Below are 22,738 nucleotides of genomic sequence, written 5' to 3' on the forward strand. Positions count from 1 at the left end.
CATTGAGGCACTGCCCGTGATATTTTTGCCTGTCAAATCTCAGAACAGATGGTCCCTTTTGGGAAGCTCTGGAAAGTGTTCTGTGTCTGGTTATGCCTGACCCCTCCTCCCCTCTTGGGGGGTCTCAGATGACAAGTGATCAAACCAGTTTCCCTCCTCTTAGGGGTCCTTGATCCAGTAGCAGCAGGTTTTGGTTCCAGGCATTGCAGAGACCCTTTGCAGCTAGGTTTAGCAGCTACCCCAGTCCGCAGCCAGCCCTGGTCCTGGGGTGAGAGTGACATCTGGCCTGTCCAATCAGAGACGCAGAATTTTCTCCGGTGCCCGCCTCACTTTTTCCCCGGCGCCAATAATCGCTCTAAAAGGCCCGGCTTCTGCTGTCAAGTAGCTCCGGTGGGCTCGGCCGAGGCAAGGAGGGGCGCTGGCTGGGGAGATGCGCTCCCAGGTGTTTGTAGCGGAAGTGGGAAACCTGTAGGTGATGGTCCAGCTGTGCCACGCCGGGGAGAGCAGGAGCAGGGAACAGGTAGGAGGCAGGACTTTTCCTTATGTGCAGATAGGATAAAGAATGCGTATTTTCACGCTGTTGCCTCCCTTCCCCTTCCCCCAGCCCTGCCCCGCCCTCATCACCCCCAAATCTCATGTGGTGGCCTCAGCTCTAGTCATGAAGTACGGCAGGAAGGATTGGGTGCAGGGCGTCTAGCTGCTGGGAAGGAGTGCGAGATGCGGGAGCCCGGGGTCACGGGCGAGGCAGGGCAGCAGTGGAGAGGGGACCGAGCCCCCATCTGTGCCTCGTCAACTTTCCTCTCAGGCTTCGTCTGCCTCCGCCGTCTGCCACCGCCGGTGTCGCGTCCGAGGGGTGCCATGTCGACCCGGCAGGGAAGGGTCTGGGGGAGCAGACGTGTCAGCAGCCGGGAACCCGAGGGTCTTCCTAGATGGAGAAGAGCTTGTCCTCTTCCCCACGCCCGTCCGCACCTACTCACTCGTTCTCCCTCTCCTACCTTGGGTCTGGACTCTAGCACAACCCGGGGGGGGGGGGGGGGACACAAACTGGGAATAATTGCACTGCGGGGAAGAAGGGACTTGCTTGTTCCCTGGCCTCTGGGTTAAGAGCTTGTTCCCTTCGGGAGTGGGGGGTGGGGAAAAATCCTGCAACTCTAGGGGTATGTTCGGATTAATTACGTCTCTATTGAGAACACATGGGCCCTTCTCTCCTCTGCGGCAGATTGAGAAGGGGAGTCAGCGAAGGCTTTGCCTCTTCTCTCCTAGCCTGGTGTTGTCTCCTGGGAACCACCTTCTCTCCTAGTTTCTAAAATGTGGGTTTATTCTCGAGGATTCCCAGAGTCAAGTAATTGCCTGGATTGCCCGGATGGGCTCGCCCGGCTGCGAGGTAGCCTTCGTGGTTGACCGCATCTGGGAAGTAGTTGTTGGCCCAGTGCCGGTTCTTGCCGGAGTCAGATTGTTGGAAGCAGTAGGCAGAAGAACTGCAGAGAAATTAGACGCTGCATCACTCTCCCGGACTGATGACACCCTGCTTTGAAAATTACTGAAAAATTGGGGTGATGCGAAAGAGGGAGGGTGGAGAGCTGCAACCGTTTCTCATTTATTCATGCCAAATTCAGCATGGACATTTGTATGTGTGCTTGTGTGTGCACATCTCCAAGGTGGAGCTATATATAGCTCTTGCACACCCAAGCCCTGTTTGCCTGCAGCTGAGCAGGCTGCCTTGGCCTTCTGAAGCAATCTGGAAGCACTGAGTGGGAGGGACAAAAGGGAATCAAATTCTCCATTGGGTGAAAAGCCAGAGAAATGCGCTCAGATTGAGGAAACCCTGCATGAAATAATGTTTCTGTAATGCACATCAAGATCAATATTCCCAAATATTATTTTGAATACATTCTTAGTGCAATTTGCTATTCATCTATTTTCCCGCATTTTACAGCTTCACAGTGTACACGTGAACCTTACCAGACTGAAATGTAACACACATATCAAATAAATATATATCACATCTGGGAGAGTTTACTAAACTCATCCGAGCATATGGTTTACTTATGCCTGTATTTTGATTATATGGTAGTAAATTTGTTTGGGTGGTAACTTATTACTAGCAGCATTTGGAGACCTGGGGGGAAAGGATCCACCCACTTTACAGGATGTATTAATAGAACTAATGGACCTTTACAATCTTTGAGAGTAGTTTTGATATATTTCTTTGTACAAATTTTACTTGTGGACCTGATACTTAAACTTGTGCTGATGTTTCTGATTATATCTATTTGTGATACCTGGGCCCTCTTTTACACATGTATGTGCATTTATTTTTCCCATTGCCTGTAATTATTTCATCCTGATGATAACCTTTCTATTTTCTTAGATTTAGAAGACACCAAGTAATTTGCTTAAAGTCTTCCAAAAATCCACTATTTCAAACATAATCTTCTAACAACCTACTGTAAATTATATTGCATAGCACGTTCACCTCAAATAGAATAGTTTAGCTTCCCACATTTTTTGGTCCAATTAACAAAATTTGGTCAGTATTGCTATCAGTTATAATATAGGCCAATATGTCCCATGTTTGTATTTTTTTTTTTTTTTGGTATACTGTTCATTTTTTCTTCCCTTCTGATCTGCCATTTTCTATATTGTCCCTCTCCTCTTTGAAATTAGTATTTATTGATACCACAATGATCTGATGTCATAATTTTTCTCTTTCTCTAACCCTCTTTTCTTTGTGTCTCTCTTATCTCTTCTTCCTGCTTTTAAGTTTCCAATAAATGCCCCAAATTGATGACAATTTATTTTTTTGGAAATAAAATTCTCCTTCTGCATTTCCATTCTTAATCTCTTCTCCATTAGCCGTTCCAAAATACTGTCCTAGTGGCTAAAAGCACAGGTTTTGGAAGGAAGCCTACATGTATAAATATTTATATACATTATGCAGATAAGTGAATGTCAATAAGTCAACTGGGGATTATAATAGCACTTACCTCAGTTTTTTTTAGGATTAAAATTTTTTAGTATTAAATGAGATAATGCATATAACACATTTAAAGTAGGGCTTAGCCCATAGTCATTACTCATAAATAATAGCTATTAGTACTAGAAGTACTGTTTACAGTAATGATAATGTACATAGTGAAATAGTGAAATCTACTTTTTGCTTTCCCACTATCAATCATCACCACCCTTAAACTGGCTTTTAGCATAAGATACCATAGTTTTTCTAGCTTTCTGGTTTGTGATTAGTTTTTTTGTTTTGTTTTTAGACTTCCTTTCCCCTGCCTCCAAGTATCCACCATCTATTCAGTAACTGATTTATTCATTTTTATTCTCAACTCTAATTTATGTCTTTCTGTTTTCCCCAATATCAGTTTCATTTGTCATTGCATGCCTGGATTAGTGCAGTAGGCAATTTACCAAAATTTTCAGTGTATAAGTCTCTCTGCTTGAATCTAAGATGCAACATATTATTGGTATTACGTATTTTTAATTTTCATTATTGGTTCTACTCTGCTTTGAAACTTTTACTGTGCCCAGTATTTTAAAGTGCACAAATGTTGGAACAAGAACAGGTGGGCTCAAATCCTGAGATTAGAAAATGTAACAGGAGGAGGATGGAACATTGTTTCCCTATGGTTATATGAATGATCTAGTGTGTAAAATTTCATTCAAAAGTATATTCATTTAATAGTACCTTTAAAGTAACATTTTTGTGATTGTAAGGAAATACAAAATCATTCAGGAAAAACTGGAAATAAAAGAAAACTCTATGAAGCAAGATCCATTTATAACCTCCCAGTTGTATTATTATAAATATATATTGGTATTTTAAATTTACAAATTTACAATTAGAGTGAATATTCATTTTTTTATTTAGCCCTTTTCCCGACTTAACATCATAACATAAACATTCACTTATTTTATTTAGTATTCCTACTAACCGTTTTTTATGGCTACCAAATATTCTTTTATAGAGTCTTTAGATTATTTTTCACACTTAAGAAAATGAACGTAAGTATACATTAATTTTCCATTTCTGACTGTTTCCTTACAATAACTTCTTGATCAGACATTACCTGATCAAACATATAAATATTTCTAGACTCCTATTGCTTACCAAATTGCCCTAGAAAAAAAGTTTATACAGAATTGGTACTTAGTATAAACCAATATGGCAATATTCTTATTAACATTTAGTATTGTGTTTACAAAATTGTGACTATTTTGATAGTAGAAGTTGAGTATCCCATTATTCTTTTAAGTTGTGTTCTATAATTTTTGGATGAGTTGAGAAATGTTTTCACGTTTATTGGCTCTTTGTATTTCTTAGTTTTGTATTTTACTTGATTATTTCTTTTTTGGGGTATTCCTGTTTTCTTTGTTTAACAAAAAATCTATGGTATACTGTGAAAATTTTCCTCACCGTGTTTTTTGCCTTTTATATTTTGGGACATACAGATATTTGTAACTTCATTGTAGTTTAACCTGTGTATCTGTTTGCAGCAGTAGCTCTTTGCTACCTGATAAATAATTGAATATAAGAACACACATTTGAGGGTACTATTGCTGAACTTCTTGCCTTCTTTGAAGTGGGATTTGGCTTATGTATATCATGTATATATCCCTGTGAAATGGCTCCTGGGGACATATGAAATGCACTCTCAGTCTATTAAGATCCTATTATTATTTATGTGGCTCTCCCATGAAATGAATAGTACCTTAATTCTTTCTGAGCTACTACTGTCCATTTCAAAAGTGCCATGGGGCAGAACGTACTATGAGGATATTAATGACCAGGTTACTCAGCCAGAGCAGGGCACATTGTTTGCACAATTATCTGAATGACTCAGGCACTAAATCTGCTTTTGCCAGGATTATCCAGATGGTCCTTAATTCACTGAATAATTGCTCACCTCTGTACTTGATTTTGATGATGTAGACTTGACCATATCATTGCTTTCCCTGCACTGTTTTATTTGTTACTATTCTCTAAATGGTTAGGGTTTATCGCATTATAGTTTTTTTTTGTGAGAGGCAGTTTCCCTGGTCCTTAAGAGCACACACGTTAGGGTTATACACAGCTTTGCATGAAACCCAGCTTGGTCAGTTACAGTCTCTGTGATTTTGTGCAAGTTGCTTAATCATTATAAGTCTTTGTTTTCTGTGTAGGAAATGAGGGTATTCGGAGTTCAGAGTCCCTCTTTTCTTGTAGTCTTTTTCTTTTTGTTTTTTAAACTTATTTTCGATAAATAACCAAAGTTATCTTTCTAAAACCAATCTCAGGTATCTCCTCTGCTGAAAATCTTTTGATTTTTTTTTTCTATAATAAGATGGTTGAAGTCTTTTGCATTGCACCTAAAGTCCTTTATTAAATGGTCCCTATTTACTTCGTTAAATCTCTTTTCTTATTATTCCAGTCTGTTCCATCTCCTGTCTTCCACAGTGCCAATTGCACTGAACTGTTTGCATTTCCCCTAATGCACCATGGTTTTTCTCAAACTCTACTCTTTCCCCAGATTCTGTTTTCTGCTAGAAATAACCTGTATCCTTGTTTGCCCTGTAATTGATCTGCTAACCTCTTCAAAGATCTGGTCAGCTGCTACTTTCTCTAGGAGATGTCTCTAAACTTCTAGGCTGAGTTTTGAGCTCTTATTCAGTGCTTCCATTAACAATCTGTAGACACCTCAGCGAGCACTTACTATATTATAGTGTAACTGATTCTTTACTTGTGTGTTATCCTTATTATAAGCCCTTGAGGACATATCCTACTGGCCATGCCTTATTCATCTTTGTGTCTAGAGTTTCCCCCGAAATAAAACCTAACGGGAAAATAAGCCCTAGCTGATTTTTCAGGATGACATTCCCTGAACATAAGCCCTAATGCGTTTGGAGCAAACCTTAATATAAGACCCAGTCTTATTTTCGGGGAAACATGGTAGTTAATACTCAATAAGTATTTTATGAAGATATTCATACAAGGGTCAAAGCTGAACTCATTTAAATATTTCAACAAATTAAGCATTCTATCTATACTTTGTAAATCAATAAATACAAACTAGAAGCTATGTCAATCTTCACAGTTTTTCATGAATTGACTTCTTGGTTTTGTTGATTTATACAACAAAAATAGATGAAAGAAAGTCCTTTAATAAGCAATTTTGTAATGAAAAGCCATACTTAGGACTTTGGCTACGTGGTCTGAAAATTAAGTTCACGAACTTATTGCAACAGTATTGCTACCTTTTTTGATATCAGAGGTATTAATTCATTATGAATTTGTACCAATTGGGCAAACAATTTACTATTTGGAAGTGCTGAAAAGGCTGCCTGAAAAAGTTAGACGATCTGAACTTTTTGCCAACAATTTAAGGCTTTTGCATCACGACAATGCAACAGCTCACAAGGCACTGTCTGTGAGGGAATTTTTAGCCAGTAAACAAATAACTGTATTGGAACATCCTCCCTACTCACCTGATCTGGCCCCCAATGACTTATTTCTTTACCTGAAGATAAAGGGAATATTCAAAGGAAGACATTTTGATGACATTCAGGACATCAAGGATAATCTGACGACTGCTCTGATGGCCATTCCAGAAAAAGAGTTCCAAAATTGCATTGAAAGGTGGACTAGATGCTGGTGTCCATGCATAGCTTCTCAAGGGGAGTACTTCAAAGGTGACCATAGTGATATTCAGCAATGAGGCATGTAGCACTTTTTCTAGGATGAGTTCGCAAACTTAATTGTCAGACGTTGTATGTTACTGCATCTCTTGTTAAGATGTACTTAAGTTTAAAACTGCTTGTTCTTTTGTTGTTTTCGGTTTTATATACCACATATCAGTGAAATTATATGGTTCTCGACTTTTTCTGTCTGACTTATTTCGCTTAGCATAGTAATCTCAAGATCCATCTATATTGTCTCAAATGGCACTATTTCATCTTTTCTTTGGCAGAATAGTATTCCATTATGTATATACCACATTTTCTTTATCCAGTCATCTATGGAAAGACACTTTGGTTTCCATGTCAAACAAATAAACAAAAACTCATAGACACAATAGTTTAGTGGTTACCAGAGGGTAAGGGGAGATGGGGGTAGTAGATGAGGGTAAAAGGGATCAAATATATGGTTATGGAAATAAAAAAAAAAAGATTAAAATTGCTGAGTCATAGGTTCTTGTTTAGTTGAAATTGCTAGTTTCTCCAAAGTGGTTGAGCTAATTTCCAGTTCAGCCTGCAGTGTATGAGGTTTCAACTTGCTCCATAGCTTTATCAACACTTGGTGTTAATAGTCTTTTTAATTTAAAGCATTCTAGTGAGTGGGAATGTGTAGAGGTGGATATCTAGTTATGATTTTAATATGCATTTCCTTCATTAATAAGAAATTGAAGTTTTTTATGTAAGTGTTTTGGCCATTCGAATGGACGTTCTGAAGTATCTGTTCAAAAGTTTTATCCATTTTACTAGTGAGTTATATGTCTTATTGATGCATAGGATGTTCCTTATATTTTGAATTTGAGCCCTTAGAAAATATTTGCAAATATCTTCTCCCACTCTTTGATTTGCCTTAACACTCCTTAATGTTATCTTTTATCATCAAATGTTATCAATTTTAAGTATTCCATAGTTAGATTTTTGTATCTTATTTAATTCAACAATCATTTATTATAAGGCAAGGCGCTGTTTTTCTATATTGTGTTCTAGGCATTATATTGTTTTATGTTTCACTTGAAATTGATTTTTATGTGAGGTTTGAGTCATGTTTTCTTATTTATATGAATATAAACTTTATCTAGAGCCATTTATTAAAAAGACTATCCTTTCCCCATGGTTTGGCAATGCTGCCTTTGTCAAAAATCAGGTATTCATGTATGGGTAGATCTGTTTTTGGACTTTATGCTGTTTAACAGGTTTATTTGTCTATCATTGAGACCATGCACACAGTCTTAATTACTGACATATTAAAATAGGTCTTAATGTTTACTACAGTATGCCCTCTGACTTGATTACCCTTTAAGTTTGTCTTGACTATTATTGGCTCTTTGCCTTTCAATATAAATTTTAAAGACAGCTCATTAATTTCTATGAAATTCTTGTTGGAATTTGATTAAGAAGGAATTGAATTGGCAAATCAATTTGAGATAATTGACATGTTTAAAAAATTGAGTCTATTTATGATCGCCTATATATCACTTTCTTTAGGTCTTTAAAAATTTCTCTAAATGATGTTTAAAACTTTTAGTGTGAAATCCTTGCACATCTTTTGTTAGATTTACTCTTAGGTGTCTGATTTTTTTTTCTTTTTTTATACTATTGTAAGTACTGTAATTGTAAATTTTCAGTTTCTAACTCTGTTGATAGTAAATAATTGATTTTTGTATGTCGTTTATTTATAATCTTGTAAAACTCACCAATATTATCAATATTAATAATTTATCTGTTGATTCTTTTTAACTTTATAGATATTCAGTTGTATCATTTGAGAATAATGTTTATTTCTTCTTATCTACTTCTTATAACTGTTTGAAATCTTGTCTTATTGCACTGACTGGGCTCTCTAGGCCAATGTTGCATAGAAGTTATAATAATTGACATCTTTGTCTCATTCCTCACCTTATAAGAAAATTTCTCAAAATTTCACCGTTAACTGTTTTATTTTTATAGATACTCTATACCAGGTTAAGAAAGTTTCCTCCTATTTTTGTTTAAGATTTTTAAATTTACAATAATTTTAAATTTATTGAGATGAACATATGATTTTTCTCTTATATGAAGTTAATGCAAAGAATTATATTGATTGATTTTCAATATTAAACCAGAACTCCTGGAATAAATTAACAAGTTCATGATGTATATGTTACCTATTATGTATATTACTGGATTAGGTTTGATAATGTTTTATTTAGGATTTGTTTGCTCTTTTTAAAAAATGTTTTATGTCAGGTTTTGGTGTCAAATTTACATTGGATGAACTCATGAGAGTCAGAATATATTCCCTCTTTTTATTCTAGTAAGAGTCTGTGTATGATCTATATGACTTCTTTCTTAAATATATTGTAAGATCTACTAGAGAAGCTATTTGGCCCTAGAACTTATTTTTTCTGTGACAAAATTTTAAATTAGAGATTTAATTACTTTTATTCATATTTTGTAATTATTATTTCATTTATTTTTGATAAGTTGCATTTTTGTAGGAATTTGTCCATCTAAATTGTTAGATATATTTGACACTGTTTTTCAAAATAATCTCATATTATTTTATTAATAGCGGCTATATCTTTAATGACTCTTTTCATTCATTTAAATCAATCCACAGAACTGACTACTGTTGACATCATGTATATATATTCAAATAGTTTTCTGCATAGAAATAGTTTTCAATATATCATTATTACTATCATTAAAATTTTATCATACTACATGTAATGTTTTGTCACTTTTATGTTATTTTTTGTTTTTATCTTTGGCAATTCTTATTTCCACACGTTATAGTGCTAACACATTATTTTTTTAGCATTTGCATAATATTGCTTTGCATGGAACATAATTTATATCCCATGATTGTATCTTTGGGTTATTTCCATGTTTTTAAAAAAAGAATGCCATAAGGACATTATTCTACATGTACTTTTGTACATTCCTAGGAATATTTCTCTAAAGTGTATTTCTAGAGTGAAATTGCTAGCAAAAAGGTACATCTTTTACAGATTATCAGTATTTCCAAATTGTCCTTCAAAGAGACTGCAATAATTTATAATTCTAGTAACATAAGGATGTTTGATTTTTGCATATTATTCTCAGTACTGAGTATTATCACTGGTTCAAACGTGTTTAGATGATTTTATCTTTCCAAATCAAACTATTAGTAAATAAAATAAATGAAGCATAGTTGCATACTGATGACATAATAAAATTTAAAATTAGTTATTTCTCTATAGACTGTTTTGTTGTTTAATATATAAAATTGAATTTTTATTGGGATTGTAAAACATTTCAGTTAAAATGGAATCTAAGTTTTTTATAAAATTCAAGTGATAAAAAATTGCCCCCTTTCATTGTTATTGTAGTGCCATAGACTTTTAATATAATATATGGTTATATTTTCTCATGTAGGAAAGAGTATAATACTAGATGTTAATACACATATATTTAAATATGTATTTTGTCACTTAGTAGACGTGTATTCTTGGGGGAAATTTACTCAACTTCTATTACTCTGAGTGGCTTCATTTTCAAACGTGGGGAAAATTGTTGTAATGGTATGTTTGCTGTATTGTCTGGCATGTGATTATTTTCCAGGTTTGATTTAGTTGATTAGGCTAGTCAGGCACGTACCTCTTCTCTCTCACTTACCTACTTACTGTAGTGTAATATAATACCGGGTCTTATATTAATATAGTATAATACTGGGTCTTATATTAATTTTTGCTACAAAAGACGCATTAGAGCTGATTGTCTGCCTAGGTCTTATTTTCGGGGAAATGGTATGAATACTACATATAATAAATAAAGGAAAGAAAGAAGTGTTATTTGCATTATTTCAATTTCTGGCCAGAGTCTACTTTGTAGATTATGCACGGGAGACAGGTTCTTGTTTGTATCTGGAAACTGGAGAAGTGGTAGCTCTAAGTGAGTCATACTGTGCTTTCCCGAAAATAAGACCTAGCCCAACAATCAGCTCTAATGTGTTTTTTGGAGCAAAAATTAATATAAGACCTGATCTTATTTTACTGTAAGACCAGATTAATATATAATATAATATAATATAATATAATATAATATAATATAATATAATATAATATAATATAATATAATATAACATAATATATACACAATACAATATAATACAAATTAATATACCAGGTTTTATATTAATTTTTGCTCCAAAAGATGCATTAGAGCTGATTATCCGGCTAGGTCTTATTTTCGGGGAAACACAGTAGGTGGGGAGAAAGGGAGAAAGACTGAGAGACAAGGAGGAGAGAAAGAGGGATGTTATATACAGAACCACAGATCTGTTGTGTGGTAGGCATTGTGTTGGGCCTGGAGAGATAGTAATGAATAAGCCAGACTCTTATCTGCCTTCAGGAGATAAGTGGGAAAAATAGAGAAAAAGAACACAAAACTGTAATGAATGCTGTAACGCAAGGAGAGTCAACGTGTTAGGTGAATGTTCTATACCAACGACGTTTAGGAGAGTATGATTGGTTCAAATTACTGAAAGAAATCTAAAATATGATAGAATATAAGTTATGAAGTAGCAAGACATGTGGCTGAGGAGGAACAAATAGTAGATCAAGAAAGATCTTTTAAAGTGTTAAAGACTTTGTGTTTTACTCTGGGAAAAAAGGTTCCAAGTAAGGCAGTGATTTGATAAGATATCCTAAAATAGTATTTGAGGATTTAATGAAATAAAATTTCAAAAATGTTAAGAAAATTAACTCTAAAATAGAAACAACATATCTAGATAATTCTTGATAAGAAGTCTCGCTACAAAATTGGCAAGCATCTACTCTCCAAAATAGCACTTTTAGTAAGGTCTAGTAGTATTTCACATTTGGCTTCATATTACTATTAGTATGTTATGAAAACTTCCTTTGAGTAATTAAGCAGAGAAAATTTAAAAAATGTACTGAGTCATACATTTTCATCTTAATCTTTCCCACAGCTTCTTTGAGAACTAGATTTCTGCTAAGACATGCATCTTTTTAAAAGCCATAGAAGTTTGCAGATGTCCTGGATTTTGGATTTCATCCTTAGCCATGTCTGAGAACGCCACTATGCTTATTTTTATATACACATATGGTTTCCTGTTTGCATACAATCATATTTGTTATAGGAGTATATAAAGCAGTCATTTAAAATATGACTAAATCACTCAAAAAAGAAGTCCAGTAGTGCTGTGATATTAGAGATAATTGAAATAGAAGATTTTTATAAAATATTCTTCCTTGAAACTTCCTATGTTTGATCACCAGACTGAGAATTTTTTCTTATTCATTTTTACTGTGGTCAAGTTACTAGTTATGAAGAGGAAAAAATTGTCATTATCACTAACCTAACTGATTTTATTAGTCATAGTAAAATGTGCTCAAAGAATCACTTCTTGGCATGTGAGAAGCTTATACTTGCAATAAAAATTCCTATATTTTTGGTACTCTGCTGAAATTATATATTGGAAACTTTCAGTGAGTAACTGATATGTAACGAGTGGCATAATTTGTTTCCTCACTTTTGGTCTCTTTTTAGTACCATCATTTTTTAGGGAAATATCACACTGAGCTATATTGACAATAGCGGTCATTTTTAGAATGTCCAAAATCATTTGAACTTTTCAAAGCTAATTGCTTTTTGTTTGATTCATTAGAGAATTAAAATTTGTCAGACTTTCCCCAAGAATGATTCCCCAAGAGGATTTTGTTTCATCCAGGGTGTATTTTCCTTCACGATTGCTTGCAATGTCCTTTGACTTGATACTGCTATATGAATCTTGATTCATTATTTCTGCTTCATTGTTTTCATGGAACTTTTGCTCAGCTTACTTATGTTTATCTTTTCATCTGTCCTACACCTGTGCTTGTTTGAAATGGGCAAGTGCTGTGGATGATGGATACTAATGGGAAATTACTTCATCTGCACCAGGTCATAGTTTGATTCCGTATTTCTTTAATAGTGGACTTTAGACAGAATTCTGAGCAAAAATAACATCTGGTTTTGTAAAAGTCTGATGCTTTAATAAGACAAAGTTGTTTTACTTGTGTTTGCATTGTGTATCTGGCAAGCATTTCTCAAGGTTACTCCATGACACCTCATTTAAGAAGCTACTAGCCTGACTTTTCCCTCTCTTGTTTATGTCCCTTACAATCTTCTACCATAGCCCCTTCATTAGCCGTACTTACATCTATGTCTGCCTTTCTTTACTGTTGTGTCATTTTTAAAATCTTCAGTGCCTAAAAAAGTGCCTCACACTTAGGTATACTCAACACTCCATATAAATTTTTCAATAAACACAATGTTTTGGAAATATTCTTTTGTACTAATACTCCATATTCTGAGGATGCCAGAAGGAAATCATCAGCTTATTAGCACATATACATATTACTTTCTTCATATTGGTAGGTACAATTATATCAATACAGTTCTATAACGGATACACTGTAGGGCATTGGTTCTCTGACCTTATAATTCAAAGGGATTACCTGAAATTGTTAAAAATGAGAATTTCTGACCTCCATCACTACAGATTCTGGGTCAGTAGATCTGGAAGATGATTCAGGAATCTGCATTTCTAGCAGCATTTCTGGAGCTTCTCAGACTACATTTGAGAAAGAAAAAATTTAGTCAACTTGGCTGAAACACAGGCTTATATTCCCATAATATATACATATGAACACACACACACACACACACACACACACACACACACACACACACACACCTGCTCAGACTGAGACTGAAGGATTGCTTTTCAATACATCAAGAATCATCATGATGCCAGTCATAATATCTATTTATCACTCTGTTTACTGCTTTCCTCCCCTTCCTCTTTCATTTCTATTATCTTTTTTGTTTGCTATCATAAAACAACTTTATAAACATCAGTAGACAATTAGGACATCCCTTTCTTTCATGTTAAATACTAACCTATTTCAGTACATAAAATGATCTAATCTTTGGTTATTCTGTTTTACTTGGCCATACATATATTGTGATGACTAATCCTGGGAGACTAATTTGTCTCCAAATACAGGTGTTTTATTGATGGAGGAGGAGGGAAATGTGAAGAGGGAACAGTATTTTGGAGTCTTCAGTTTCCTGGGTGACCTTTAGAGAGATGGTTTCTGGGTTGCTAAGAACATTAAAATATAGTTTATGTAGCCTCTCAAATTCTCAAGGTCATTGGGAAAAGTGAATAATTTATTTACAAATTCAGAGCAAAGATCATTTGCTCTAATTCTTATATAAATATTAACAAGATGGATACATTGTTTTATATTAACTCCTCCAGTGCCGTTTTATTCCTGGGCTCTTTTCACCAAGGTAAATTGTATTATGTACTAGAATTTTGAGTCTAATTTGAAGTTACATTTTTCTTCTATTTTTTTGTTTTTATATTTGAGTAATTATGGTATATTATTCATGGCTATGCTTGTATTTTTTGGAAGTCTAAATTGTATCATTAAGATTTTCTATTAACATCACATCAACTGTTATCTGACAATGTACTGAAATTTTCCCACTGAATATTTTCTGATCTGTGGTGGTAGATATGAGTGGATATGAGCAAAACGACTGCTAGTCAATTAAAATATTTCTGAGAATCAACTGAGAAACAATGTTATGGATGTTACCACAGATAGTGTTTATTCATATTGCCTTCTATTTTTACAAGTACTGTAAAATGAAGGACTTTCTTTTGGGTTCTTGCTCATATGTAGGTATTGAGACAATCTTGCTGGGCACAGCAGTTACTTTATCTTTTTAGATTTCTTAATGTAATTCATACGTGGCCTAGTTATTTTTGTTTTTGAATTTTAAATTCATCCTTCCTGCATAACTTTTCTGTAATATATTCTGGAAGATGACACTAATATTTATGTTACTAAAAATATCATTGTAAAGTGCAATGCCTTCATTAAATTTGACTTCACTTCACCTTGTCTTTATCTCTACTACTATCCTTTAAACCTATCAGAGAGAAGGATCTCGTCTCTTTCCTTATTCCAGTTCCACTACTTGGATTCCAGATCTCAGTTTTCAACAGCATGAAATAAAATTTGCTCTTACACACATATGCTTCCTCCCCATAAAGTCCAATCTTATCTTCTCAACTCCCAATTTTGCCCTACCTTCAAACTTTTAAGTTACGTGTGGTTTTTTTTTTTTTTTTTTTTTTTTTTTTTACAACATTTCTAGCTACTTTTTAAATTTTACTTCTTTTCTCTTTCTTTTTCCAGAATTACTAGCCTGTAGTTTCAAAATTATGACATAAGCTATAGCAACATTCTCCCATCTTTCCAATTTATCATAATGGAAGAGGAAAGACCAAGTTTTCTTTCTCTTCTTGGGTTCAGAATCGCATCCTCCCACCTTTATGGGCCCTCACTATATCCATTATCACCTTTCTTGGATCTTCAAACTTGATCATTCTACTGGCTTCCTGATATCAGCATTTAAACATTCTTAGTTATTTTTCCTCTTAAAAACAATGCAGAGAAAATTAAACAAAAATTTTCCTCTAACTCTTGCCCCCTACAAACTACTGCAGTCATTTCTCCCTTTTCTCTTTCATAGCCAAAGTTTTTTGAACGCTTATCTAGGTTTAATCGACCATTCTTTACCTTCAATTCACTCTAAACCTCTAAAACCTGGTTTTTATACCAGACATTTCAGTAAAATTGTACTTTACATAGTCACCAAAATACCCCTTAAGTTCCTAAGTCCGATGGGTACCTTTCAAATATTTCCTTACTTGACATTTCAACAGAAATTAACTCTATTGAATTTTCCTTTTTGGAAAGGTCTTTTGATAGTTTTGATTTATTGTTAAGCAAATATTCATTTCTCTTCCATTCCCACTGTTGACAGAGCGTAGTGCCATACCAATTGATGTTATGCTTGGTCATATGACTTGCTTTGCCCAACATAATAGTAGAGGATGTGGACTAAGCAGAGATTTCACATCTGCAGTTTGGCTTCGTTCTTATGCACTGTCATCTGCCATGAGAAGCACATATTTTGGGATCAATGTAAAGCTTAGAGCCAAGCTTAGAGCCAATGTAAAGCTTAGAGCCAAACCCAATCAATCCTGCAGCCTAAAGCAGGATTGTAAAGTGCAATGCCATCATTAAATTTGACTTCACCTCACCTTGTGGTGGACCCACTGGGGGGGGGAAAGAAAAAAAGGTTACTATAATTCTGGGATATTTGTTTTACAATGTCATTAGGCAATAGCTGATTGATGTAACTCAAGTCCCTGGGATTTCATGAAATCACCTTCTGGTTTTTCTTTTAAGTCTCAGAAACTTTCGTAATTTTTTCTTTTACCTTTCTTTTAAGCATCAAAGTTCCTGAGGCTTCTGCAATAAACCCATAACCTCAATTTAAATACACTTACTGTCATATCTTTTTCCCAGTTATAGTTTTGATTTATATATATATATATATATATATATATATATATATATATATATATACATACACATGCACACACACACTGATACCTTCTAAGTGGTTAATTTCAATTTCACCTATAGATCAGATCCATTTTATTAAAGATGCACTGGACATCTCCACTTGGTGGTTTCACAAGCACACTAAACTCCATTTTCTGAACACAGTGCTTCTGTTCTACAATCCATTTTATTCTCAACCACAAGGGGAAACTGAATCTAAGATAGTTCTGTACTAATAACATCATCACAGATATTAGTATAAAGATTATAATTTATCACATTTTTGCTTTATGCCTGTACAAGCATTATCTGACTTAATTGTCACTACAACTCAGTCGGTTATATGTTATTACTACTCTGCAGATGAGGGACATGAATCCAAGTGAAGTTAAATAACCTAAGATCAACAGATAGTAAGGGACTGAACCAGATCACATTCAAATCTGTCTGACCCCAATGGCCACAACTATGGACCTACTTTTAAAATTTTATGGTCTACTTATTTAAAATCTAAATTTAAGGACCAAACTCTTCAATTATCTTTTCAAGAGGTCATGCTTCATATACATGTTATCCATCCAGCAATAACTATCACTACTCCCTAAAAAGGAACTGCCTCGCTATCTTCCAAACCACTGCATTATTGCATTAGTGCCTTTGTTCATACTACTTATTGTGACTAATGGTGACCTGTCTCCACATTTATCCAGCTTCTCCCTTCTCTGATGCACTTCATTTAAAGCTTAAGGCTTCTATAATAGATTCTCAGATTAGTTCCAATCATACTGGTTAATTTCTTAAACTCATAATATATTTTTTTCCTATTCAGATCAACTAAAATTCATTGCAAATTACCTGCAAGGCACTGATCTTAATTGTATGGAAACTTTCACACTATATATGAATAAAATCTACTCTATAAGAATTTTCAATTTAGTTGGATTATGCAAGTAAACTATTACTAAAATGTAATTCTTCTATATTATTTCATGGTTTCGTATTCCAATTTTTTAAGTCGTCTCTTGACCACAAACACTGTGTTGTCAGCCTAATTTGTGTTCATTTCAACACCAAGTACATTTCATTGAAGAGCTGTTAAACAAACTGAGTCTTTTATTTTTAACCCCATATCACTGTTTTTTCTTTTACCACTCTCTCAAAAATAACACTATTGTGATAGGAGGAGAACTGACTCTGAATGATGAGCACAGAATGTGATATATAGATGATGTGTTATAGAAATGCACACTTGAAACCTATGTAATTTTACTAACAATTGTCACCCTGATAAATTTAGTTTAAAAATATCACATATGGTAAGGGTGGTGGGGAGTGGGAGATGAGGGTAAGGGGGATCAAATATATGGTGATAGAAGGAGAACTGACTCTGGGTGGTGAACACACAATGGGATTTATAGATGATGTAATACAGAATTGTACACCTGAAATCTATGTAATTTTACTAACAATTGTCACCCCAATAAATTTAAAAAATAAATTAAAAAAAATATCACTATGGAGACATATCACCCAGAGAAATATTTCTCTCCCTCAATTCATGGACTCATATAATACATGGAAGTAATTGATTTATTATTGAGCAGAAATTTAAATGAACTTGAAGTTAAAGAAAAAATCGACGCTGCAGTCTCAAGGAGCTTATTTATAAAAGGCTTTATCATATTTATATGATACCAAATTAAAGTATGTAAAAAGAAAGGTAGACTAGACTTACTCATTGATTTCTCTTTATGCTAATAATCTCTTGACTATTTGACATATTTTATGGGTGTATTTTTCTGTTTATGAAATGACATAACACATGTAAATTGTTACATGTAGTTTCTCACAGAGGAAGCAGTTGATAATAGAAATGATGGGAAGTCATGCTGCAGATATTATGTTTTTAAGGTCCTGTTATGTTTTTAAAAAGTGTCATGAGGCATAGGAGAAGAAAGTCAGTATTCATAGAGAATACTGAAAATCTCTCTATGTACGTAATAAATGAAAAAGTAAATAAAATCTCCAACCAAAAACACTTGTACTTTGTTACCCTGAGAACCATTGGAAAGTAAAGTTTTTTCCACATATAGTGCTTTGGTTTAATTTATTATTAAATGGCAGAGTCATACTGTTTTTTTCCCTGGTATTTTCAAATTATACTCTGCTCTATTTCTCACTGCTAAGAGAAACAAGATGAGGTTAAGTGACCTCCCCGGGTAGTAATTGAGATTCTTGTGATCATTCCAAAGATCTCTTTCTCCTTGACTACCTAAGTGGTAAGAGATTGGAATGATTAATTTTACACTCATTCTACTGTTAGCATTGGGGTGCTAGCTAAAACAATTTCAGGCTTGACCACATGTGAATACAAATATGTAAGGTCAATATAAAAGTTTTAAAATTATCAGTTGTTTTTCTTTTTTGATTAACCATATGATAGGTCTTCTTTAATCACAATGATAATTGGGAGTTGACTTAAACATCTTTTCTGTTTGAAAATTCTCCACTGATAGACATATTAAAGATCTTTAGAATTTCAAGAACCAGATGTTCATTTTAAGCATTGGTGAACCCAGGACGTTCATGCAATTTAGGCAATTCATGAAAAAATGGGACAGAATTTCTGGAGTCATACTATGGAGTATTTCTGGAATTAATGGGTTGGAGTGTAACAAATGTAAATTCTTAAACAGAGGATCACATATTACGGAATTATAGCACTCCTCTCCATTTCAGACATGACTAAAATGTTTATCATTAATAAACTTATGTTATTCATCTTTATTAGAAAGTGAAAAGACACAATAGCATCTAATTGCTAATCCTTTATCATTGGAATGCTCTTATCTCTTGTATCATCTCCAAAATAGATGTTGTGGACAATATTATATATTGTTTTAAGAAATGACACCTTGAATTAGCTTTTCTGCAGACTATCATTTATTCAACTCTGAACTGTTTATATTGTAAGATGTAAGAGTTGTCAAGAATTCTATTTAGTATGACTTCTTTTATAAATAGACATATTTAAGCATTCATCGTAAAGTAACCAAAGTTTAAGATTTTATTTCAGTGAACTAAAAGTGAGTGTATTATGTTAACATTTTGCTGCTTGTGCAACTTTTGGATTTTATACTACACAGCTCCTGGGGGATTCTGATTTTTTTTTCAGGATCTACTGAAAAAGAATGTGACTTTGATATTAAACTCTGTGTTGTGTATGCGATCCACTCACTTAAAATGGACTGCAAGTGTTTCATTTCTTACAAAAAGGTAAATATTAATCCTTTCAGATCAGAACCTCATCAAGTCCTCATGGTTAATTTGCAGCTGATTGAAAAAAAAATTCCTCTGCTTGAAAATTATTTTGTAAGCATTTTTATGAAAAAAGGAAAAATGGATGCAGAAAGAAATCAGATGAGACTATGTAACACTATGTATTACAAACCAAATTTTATTTGCTTTAGATATCCTCTAAGCCTGTGATTCTAAAGCATGAATATGCATTAAGTAGCACTGGAATAGCTCGGCAAAATGATGCTCTCAAAGATTCTGATTCAGTATCTGGAGGGAGTCCTCATAATTTTCATCTTAACAAGCTCCCAGGAGATGATGCTGCTGCCTTTTCGAGAACCACCCTTTGGGTATTACTGCCCTAAGTAACTTTGGTACCAGTTCTTCTTTAACTGGTAATAATTACCTTCAGAAAATAATAACCACAACAAAAGTATTAACTAATGGAAGAAAACTGAACAGCTTAGTTATTGTGTAAGGTGATGCTGAATTAGCAGGATTCTTTGCCTTGATTTAACATTACTGACAGATTTTTCCTTACTACCGAAAATGACACAAGGAAGCTTCCAGGGCCTAATTTGATTACCCTCGTGTTAGAGAAAACAGTGACAGTCCTGTTGCTTTTAAGAATTTAATCTGGTCAGGTTTCACGTTTTTATTACAGCAAAATCTGCGTGGAGCAAGTGGCACAGCCCTGATGCTTTCTCATTAATGGGATTTCGAGTCGTCTGTAGTCTAGCAGTTAGAAGATGTGTTTGTGAATGTCTTATAAATTGCCGTGACAAATAACTAGTAAATGTACCCTTGAGATTAAGAATTAAATTCCACAAATATTTCTAATATTTTTAAAATCAGGATGATAGAGTACCTCACAACCTTAGCTACATATTAAAACTATTTGGGTAACTTTAGCAGTACTAATGTCTGGGTCCCCAAATTCAGATTTAATTGGACCCAGTCTTGACATCGGGAAACACGGAGAGGAGAATGATTGAGAAGGGAAGTGTAGACAGGCAGCCAACTACTATTTCTTCTTAGCTACTTTCCCTATGTTGGACACTACATGAGATTGTTTATAAATATTGTTCCTAAACCTTAAATTAACTCACAAGGTAACTATTAATTTAAATGCTGTTTTCTTTTTTTTAATCTAAAGGAAGAGACTTGAATAAAGGGATAAAATATATCACACATCAGAAGGCTTTTTAGTATATGGGGGACTGATCATTAGAACCCAGGTCAGGTGATTCCAATGTCCAGCCTTCCCTATTTCCTTGCAGATACTAGATGTTTTCTTTCTTTTTATCCCTTGCTCTCCTCCTCCCTCCTCTCCCTCCTCCTCCTCCTCTTCCTCTTCTTCCTCGTCCTCCTTCTCCCTCTTCTGTTCTCTCTCTCTGTCTTTTCTTTTATCCTCCAAATCTAAATACCTTGGAATAAGAGATAAGCTCTAGCAAATGTTGAAAGACTGCTGCACCATATGAGGGGCAATATATCTATTAATATTCTATAGAATACAAGCTCAATACACATAGTGAGTAAAAGCAATGCTTATAGTGTCTTGCTGTTGCATATAAGCAAATACAAATGTCTGGAGATAAAAACACCACCTGCATTTCCCAAGAATGTCTGGAACTCATAGACTTAACTCTGTAGTGAAAAGGGCACTGGAAGATTGGTAGATGGTCTAAATTCAGAATTAGGCAACTCTTATTGCTGTAATTATAATTGAAAATTGTGCTCTCTCCTCCTGGTTATAGGGACAATAAAATCAATAAATGATATTCATGGGACTAAAATAAATAGTAGATTTATTTAATAAACTAATCTAAAATAGATATGGAACTACTTTTCATATAAAGAACAATGTAGAACAATATCTGTCGTATAGTATGGTTATTATATTTTTTGTATACATTTGCTTTCCAACTTAAAAAAGTATATTTTTTAAGTTCTGGAGCGAACTCTTACTTTAACTTCAGCTAGTCATGTAAATTAACATTTAAAATGAGAGAATTCCTGCTTATCAAGTTGGGGTCAGCATTAGCAAACATAAAATCATCTATAAATGTACTTTACTTCTGTATCAAGTCAATTCTGTTGTTTTCTTTAAGGAGCAGTATCACTTCATGAAGAAAATAGTTTCACAGCTCTATATAAAAATATGGTTTTGTTTTTCTTGCATTGATTTAAATTGAAATTTTAGCATCACAGACACCATTGGATAAAATCACTCCTAGCACGATGTACCCAGTAAATTGTAGTAATCTCTTTTAATATTATTCAAGCAAAATAGGGGTCTCTTGCAAAGTAACCATGCCTATAATTTCTTGTAGAATTAGGTTTGTTATATTCAGGTCTATATTATTCGTTTTTTAATCAGCTTTAAAGCTACTCAGTAAAATAGTATTTCCTTGTTAATGCATTCTATATTTTATCTTTCAAGAAGAAATAGGCTACATTTTTAATTAACTGACATAAATGTAGTAGATTAAGTTTTAATATTTTCTGAGTATTTTATTTATGCTTTCTTGTTGGGCTTGCATAATGTGTTTCTTTTATCTCATATGATGGATATCTTTTTCTTAGAGCAATATGTGTTCTCATTCGAAACTAATAACATGCTAACTAGTTTTAAGTATACTCGTGAGAGTTATGAAAGTTTTATAATGCCTTGAGGTAGAAAGCTTCCAGTCAATGCTGAGTTGGCTTCAGTAAATTCAGTCATGTCTGTAGAGCTCATTGGTTTGTTTTTGTCCCAGTGGGCAAAAAAACAGGCCTGTAAAGACAATGGCGGGAGCAGTGTAAATACTCATGTGGCATTGTAAGGCCAATATTATTATTTCCTGTTTACAGATGAAGAAATTGAGGACAAGTGAGGTTACATATTTATAGTCATAAATTGTAGGCTGGGATTTGAACTCAGATCTGACAGAGTTGGCACCTATTCTTCAAAGTTTTCCCTGGTTCTACTGTTACCTTTATTTGCACAGACTGCTTTGTGCATTTCTGTGCCCTGGTTTTCCATCTGATGAAAATTTGGGATTCTTTCCATCAAAGCATGTTTTCCAACAGTTGATAGATAGCCTCACTGAATTTTATTTCCCTTCACCTAAGATGGTGTGAGGTATTCAGTCTTTTAAGAGAGGCTATTTGAGATCAACACTGTCTGATTGCCTGCATATTATTACAGTGCAACACTTTTCAAACACTAAACAATTAAAGTTAATTATATAGTTATTTGTTCCTTGAGGATAGAAGTGTTGCTC

At 34.2% G+C, this 22,738-nt stretch overlaps 1 protein-coding gene across 4 annotated transcripts in view; it reads left to right on the plus strand.

The window, feature by feature from the left end:
- Positions 1-352: 352 nt before the first annotated feature.
- The window catches only part of CNTN1 (contactin 1), a 289,420-nt gene continuing 267,034 nt past the window's right edge, over positions 353-22,738 (plus strand). For 2 of the 4 annotated variants that reach the window (XM_074325831.2, XM_074325832.2), the window contains exon 1: positions 386-520. The gene's annotated coding sequence lies outside the window, so the exon portion shown is untranslated. Of the gene's footprint in view, positions 521-22,738 lie in introns of all 4 variants that reach the window. The other 2 variants (XM_019756346.3, XM_019756344.3) reach the window with 2 other exon arrangements.

The sequence above is a fragment of the Rhinolophus sinicus genome, chromosome 1 (genome assembly GCF_057876585.1).
Source record: "Rhinolophus sinicus isolate RSI-liver-muscle chromosome 1, RSI-T2T, whole genome shotgun sequence".
NCBI lineage: Eukaryota > Metazoa > Chordata > Mammalia > Chiroptera > Rhinolophidae > Rhinolophus > Rhinolophus sinicus.